Source organism: Raphanus sativus, chromosome 6 (assembly GCF_000801105.2).
Source record: "Raphanus sativus cultivar WK10039 chromosome 6, ASM80110v3, whole genome shotgun sequence".
Classification (NCBI taxonomy): domain Eukaryota; kingdom Viridiplantae; phylum Streptophyta; class Magnoliopsida; order Brassicales; family Brassicaceae; genus Raphanus; species Raphanus sativus.
Genome location: NC_079516.1, coordinates 48,272,765 through 48,278,764, shown reverse-complemented (window position 1 = coordinate 48,278,764; position 6,000 = coordinate 48,272,765). Strand labels below are relative to the sequence as shown.

At 30.1% G+C, this 6,000-nt stretch overlaps 1 protein-coding gene and 1 non-coding gene across 11 annotated transcripts in view; one reads left to right on the top strand and one right to left on the bottom strand.

Moving 5' to 3' along the window:
* Positions 1 to 2,126, top strand: part of LOC108806536 (nudix hydrolase 22, chloroplastic) — a 9,423-nt gene extending 7,297 nt beyond the window's left edge. For 7 of the 10 annotated variants that reach the window (XM_056989329.1, XM_056989325.1, XM_056989320.1 and 4 more), the window contains 2 exons: positions 381 to 553; positions 1,064 to 1,346. The gene's annotated coding sequence lies outside the window, so the exon portion shown is untranslated. Of the gene's footprint in view, positions 1 to 380; positions 554 to 1,063; positions 1,347 to 1,680 lie in introns of those variants that run through there. The other 3 variants (XM_056989324.1, XM_056989321.1, XM_056989328.1) reach the window with 3 other exon arrangements.
* Positions 867 to 938, bottom strand: TRNAP-UGG (transfer RNA proline (anticodon UGG)). Its single transcript has one exon. It is a non-coding gene; the product is annotated as a tRNA-Pro (tRNA).
* Positions 2,127 to 6,000: the final 3,874 nt, after the last annotated feature.

The following is a 6,000-nucleotide window of genomic DNA, read 5'->3' as shown; positions in this document are numbered from 1 at the left end:
GAACTTTGAATAAGAGTAAAACCGTTTCTGGTTGATTTGCTAATGACAAGAATGAAATCGGAACATAAGCCAGTTGATTTGATGACAAGGATACAATTTGGATATGTTTTTCCATAACGGACTCTTACCATATAATCAATAAGTGGTAAGCAATTTGTAACGTATGAGATCTGATGTATAAATGCATAGTTTATAACCTTTGGATGTGAAATATTCTGATCAGTTGAATTTGTTTATTAAGAAATTTTAAGGGTACATCTGTTACCTTTTGGTAGCAACATTTAGTTAGCACACCAGACAAACATACACAGATGCCCAATTGTTGATGTAGTACATTTGAAGGAACTGTTTTTGAAATTCAGTTGCCTATTATCTTTCAGTGTGTTCACGGAACTTTATCAACCTGGGCGTTATACTCTCGGTTTCTTGCAGCTCATTCTTGGATAAAATTGGCAGCATTTGCCTTGTAGTAGTAAAGAAGTATATCTGGTTGGAATGCTTCAAGAAGAGGCCACATGTTTGCAAATCTGAATAATCTGACATGAAAGTGAAGGTATGTGCTACTAATATTTCGGTATATGATAGTACTGAAAATTCAAAGACCTGAGAATTTTTGGTAATGGATATTCCAACTCTCTATCTATACTAGAAAGACACATGGCTTAACCAACCTAGAGGTGGAGTTTTTGAGCTTCCAAACGCTTGTATTAATATGTTGCAATGATGTTCATATTACTTGTTGTGAAATTCTAGGGGATGGCAATTGTTTAATTGACATGATCTTTGAGATATTGAATCATAGGTAAGAATGATTAGTAACAAAACTTTAGCATGTATACCGTTGATACTTTGTTCAAAAAGTCAATGGGGCATTCCGAGAATCGAACTCGGGACCTCTCGCACCCAAAGCGAGAATCATACCACTAGACCAAATGCCCTGTTGTTTATGTGCTCCTCTGAAGAGTAAAATCTTGAAAGTTTTCGATTATGCATTGTCTTTTGTGTATTTACTGGATTCTTTAATAGCTTAAACATTATGGTTTTTACATTTTTTTTCATACAGCTCGTTCTTGGAGGATTAGGCAGCTTACTCTGAGTGGTGTCTGATGTGATTTGTCAAGAAGAGTTTCCTTTATTGCAAATTGTCAATCATCCTACACCAAAGTGAAGGTATGGCAAGTGATATTTGCAATCTCGAATATTCAACGTATAAAAACTATGATCCTTGGAACAATATAAACAGACAAATCATTCTTGTGTAAATTTGTAAATAATCATTTGGTTCTTGAGAACGAAAATCCTTTTATCTTGTTAGTTAGTTATTTATTTATTCTCTCACTCATAAACTTCAAAGAAGAGCAAATTATTCGACAAAAGAGCTTAAGCTGATTTTTGATGTAACTCAAAACATGCGCTGCTAAATTAAAGTCAATGGGACTTCTGAAGATCGAACTCACCCAAATTGCGCTTGACATAATTGCGATTAACTGAACTAGAATCAGTTTAGAATTTGATTTGTTTAAGAGGGAGATGTGGTTGTTGTCTCAAGGAACATTAGATAGTGGATCTGATGGTAATTATATCACTTTCATCTCGTTCTATCAGTTACTTTGATCATGTAGTCAATCTTGGAAGTCCTATCTCGTGTCTAATAAAATTGTTTTTCTCCCTGTCAAAAAGCCTAAATCAGTGAACATGAGATTGTCATCTTGATCTTGCTTATCAAGGAGTCCTGATATGCTCTCCACATTCTGAGTTACTGAGATGGAGTGATGTTGATAAAACAAGAAAACTGGAGCATTCCAAGACTCGGGACCTCTCGCACCCTAAGCTAGAATCATACCACTACACCAAATAAACGCTGACATATTTGGGTTCAGATGCTGAATCTGAGTAGCTCTTTGTCCAGTTACTTGACAAAAGATCTTTGCTGAATTAAGGAAGCTGCATCAAAAACCTTTGTCCAAATAGTTGACTTTTAGATCTTTCTCCATTTAGTTGACAAAGATCTTTGCTGGCGTAAGGAACCTGCCTCGTATATCTCTGTCCACTTAATTGCATTTCAGCATTTATGGTATTCAGAAGGAGAAAAAAAAGCATTGTAGGGTGACAAATCCGACTTGTGTCAATTGATTGTTTGTGTTCACAAAGATTAAATTACCTTTGCAATTTCGAATATATGGGTTTTCGCAAGAGAATATGACTTGTTAAAAACCTCTAGACAAACTGTTCTTATTTGTCTGAGAACACATTCCGTGTAGACCAAGCTTCGTTCTCCTTAAGAAGCGAAGTGGTTCATGGACATCATCACTGACCTTCCGAAATAAGCAGGATATGCCTAACGAAATCAGAAACATTAAACCGCTCGCTTTCTTCAAGGAACTTCATCGCGTTGTCTTAAAATATATATATAGAAATGTTTTTTTTTGTACTTTAGATTAATTGATTTTGGTTACTACATCCGTATACATTACATTAGGTTTTTATCGGTGCTATGACCATTGAGATTTTGAACCCTAAGAGTCTCTAAACTATGCATCAACTAAGCTAACTTTGATTATTCTATCCAAACATAGTTAATTGTGTCCGTATCTATTTTGCTACAATCATTGTTCGTCGACATTCTATTTTGACTTTTTGAGACCACACAAAAAGAAAGCAAGGATCCCAGCAAGAGTTCTAACAGGCATTACTGTGTATCTGGTCCCAAACTAGTATTAGAAAATGTATATACTTCAAACATTTTCATTCCTCAAAGCGCTCTTTAATATTATCCCGATGCATTTTCATTCCTCAAAGCGCTCCTTAATATAAACTTTTGATGTTAACTATGCCATTTGACAATTCTCTACAAATAGACTTGAGAGAATGTTGTTAGAAATTCATATTTTCTTATGCGTACTCTTATTCCTTTAAGGAGGATGTTTCTCGAATACTTATCTTTCGTACTTAGAAAATTGATATTTTGTAATTAATTCCACACACAAAAATGGTGGTTCTAACGTTCATTATACACGTGTGAGGTAAGTGTTCACCGATTCTCAGGCTTTTGAAATACGTTTTAACATATTCCCAATGGGATTAGTTGACAAATCTGCCTTTTCTCGATCGTTTGCCAAATTTCTAGAGCATATGCATGGTTTTCAATGATTTGTTTATTACATATAAACAGTTTGTAGCCAAACTCAACAAGACAAAGATATTAAACATTCTTTTTATTTTGCTAAACTATAAAACATTCTTTTAATTTTGCTAAAATATAAAATATTCTTCTCCTTTTCATCTTATTTTATAGTAGTAGTCTTAATTTTGTTTATATTGAAAATTTAAATGTAAAATATATCATCAGAACTCTCGCAGATTCGGATTATTTAAATGTCGCCATTCCGAGTGGTTACCACATGCAATACGAGATATAATGTATTTGTGGTGGAAGATTTTTTAAAGAAATCTCTAATAAAGTGAACTAGATCTTTGACGGCTACCTATTTTCACTTTTATTTATATAAATATTTTATATTATTTTATGGCAATACCCATTTAAAATAATTATTTTATGTAATTAGCGGATTACTTTTTAAAAAATTTACCATATATTAAATGTTTGTATCAATTCTGAAACATAATAATTTGATAGTTTTAAATAATTAGAGTTTATAACTGAAATTTTTCTTTTGATGTAGCGAAATTTAGGACTGATATAAAAAAGAATAATTAGGATTTAGGACTAATAATGTATATTGAAATATATGTTTCAATAAAATTATGCAGGCATTAAGTTCATCTAGTTGTAACAGTTTTGATTTTAGGAAGATTATGTTTTTTTTCTAAACACAAGGAAAATTATGTAGTTGTTGAATGTTGTGATATTCCAAAATCTTAAAGTAATTTAAATCAAGAATAAATTTTAAGTAATAACAAACATGAAATCAAAAATAAAGTTGTTAAACTCAGGTGGTGTTTGATTTATTTTTTATGTAAATAAATATTTATTTTGTCTAAAATCTAGTATATATTTTTAAAATTTTACTTTTATTAAATAACTGTTTAATATAACTTTAAGCATTCACCGTGGTTAAAGTTCAAGTCATACAAACTTAACAACTTAAAGCTAAGTATAATATTGAATGATAACTATGAATGTAAGGAATGATTATCACGTAACAATTAAATATGTTTCTATGTAACTAATTTTGTGTATTGTATTTACTCATTTAAAGTTTAGTGAATTGATATAATCCAAGTTTTTAGTTTATGATTGATTAAGGAATGATTTATCAAATTAGAAAAAGACATCAACTGCTTAGATTTAAGAATATTTATTATTTCAGTGTCATTGAACAGTAAATAAGTAGAATGTTTAAGAGTAAATTCATATATGTACTTCTCTTTTAATAATATAGAAGATATTTGAAAAGTACAACTCTCTCACGTAATAGAATTATTTCCAGAAAAAAATAATTTATAACACTTAACATGAATAAAATAATGAAAATATCATTTAAATCCAACTTTCGAAATTAGTTAAAATCTTGATTCTTAAACTTTTGCTGCGAATTTTTTTTGTATTAGTGCTAGCTTGCTTTTACGAATTGCAATTTTTAAGATACTTAAACTACTAAAAGCTAACATTTTTTTTTAGATTCATATTTAGATTTATATTGACGGTTTGAAAGATTTATATTGACGATTTCTTTTTAAAAAATACTAATTACTATATAATGATCTGTATAAGGTTCCAAAAAATTCCAGGATCACCCAAAGAAGTGAACTAACTTTTTGAACTTTCCTGAAAATAACAAAAAGAACGCTCAAAGTTTCTCCCTTTATTTTCCACAAGTCGAGATGTGAGTTTATAGATGTAGCAATTGTAAAGAAGTCACACATTAGTTGAGTAAACACAAAATAATACAAAACTATGGAACTGCACAACTGATGATAATAAGCAAAGATAAGGATACATATAACAAATAATAATAATGAAAAGTTGGGAAATTGCATGTGATGGGATATTAGGGCATTGAAGAGAAGGCATGTTGGTGTATTTACTAATGTGAGCATTTACTGAGACTGCAAAAGATGAGCGCAATTTTAGCTTACAAGTTCACAACCTCTTTTCTATAACTCATTTCTGGTGCTCCCTCTCTATGTACATTTCATTTAATGCATTACTCGCAACATATGATATAAAATGATAGGCTATAGAAATGCGTATATGTTCTTTTTTTTTCACCATACAAATGCGTACATTCTTAAAAGAAATGCGTATATTCATATCATGTGTACATATATATATCAAGTATTGGAGTAAGTTCAATAAAAGAAGTCTTTCATATTTGTCTAGATAGCTATATGTGTAATTTTCAAAGGTTATTATGTTAGCAATAAACTTATATATGATTTAGCATAATCCACTTTAAAACATGATGATTTGTTATAAAGCATAATTTAAGTGTTGGGAAATACCACTCAAAGTGACAAAATGATGCATGTTTTAAAGTTTTCACAAAGATTAGCAAAACATATAAAATTTTAGTTATAAATATATATAATTTTATGGTTATCTATTTTTCATAATTTTAAATAAAAAATGAATAAATGAAAAGATTTTTTTAAAGTTTATAACAAATTATCATTAGTTGATAAAATATACATTGAAAATACAAAAAAAAATTAAACATGTATACCTTTGTAAAACGGAGTATAAATCATTGGAGTGATCGTGCAATTTGTTGAAATTTTGGTTAGGTTACAATTGGTTGTATCATGTATGTATACATGTTATTTGCTCTCACGTCCAAATTTAAAGCAAATTTTAAATGTCGGGACATTTGTTTTTTTTTTACAATTAAAATTATATAAGCTTAGAAGCTAAAACTATAACGCATTGAAAGTGAATCGTATGGCCGTGCAATTTATTGACATTTTGGTTAGGTACAAACTGTTTGTAGGGAAACAGAAAGCAAAAGATTGAATCAAGAAGGATGAAAAAAAAAATTC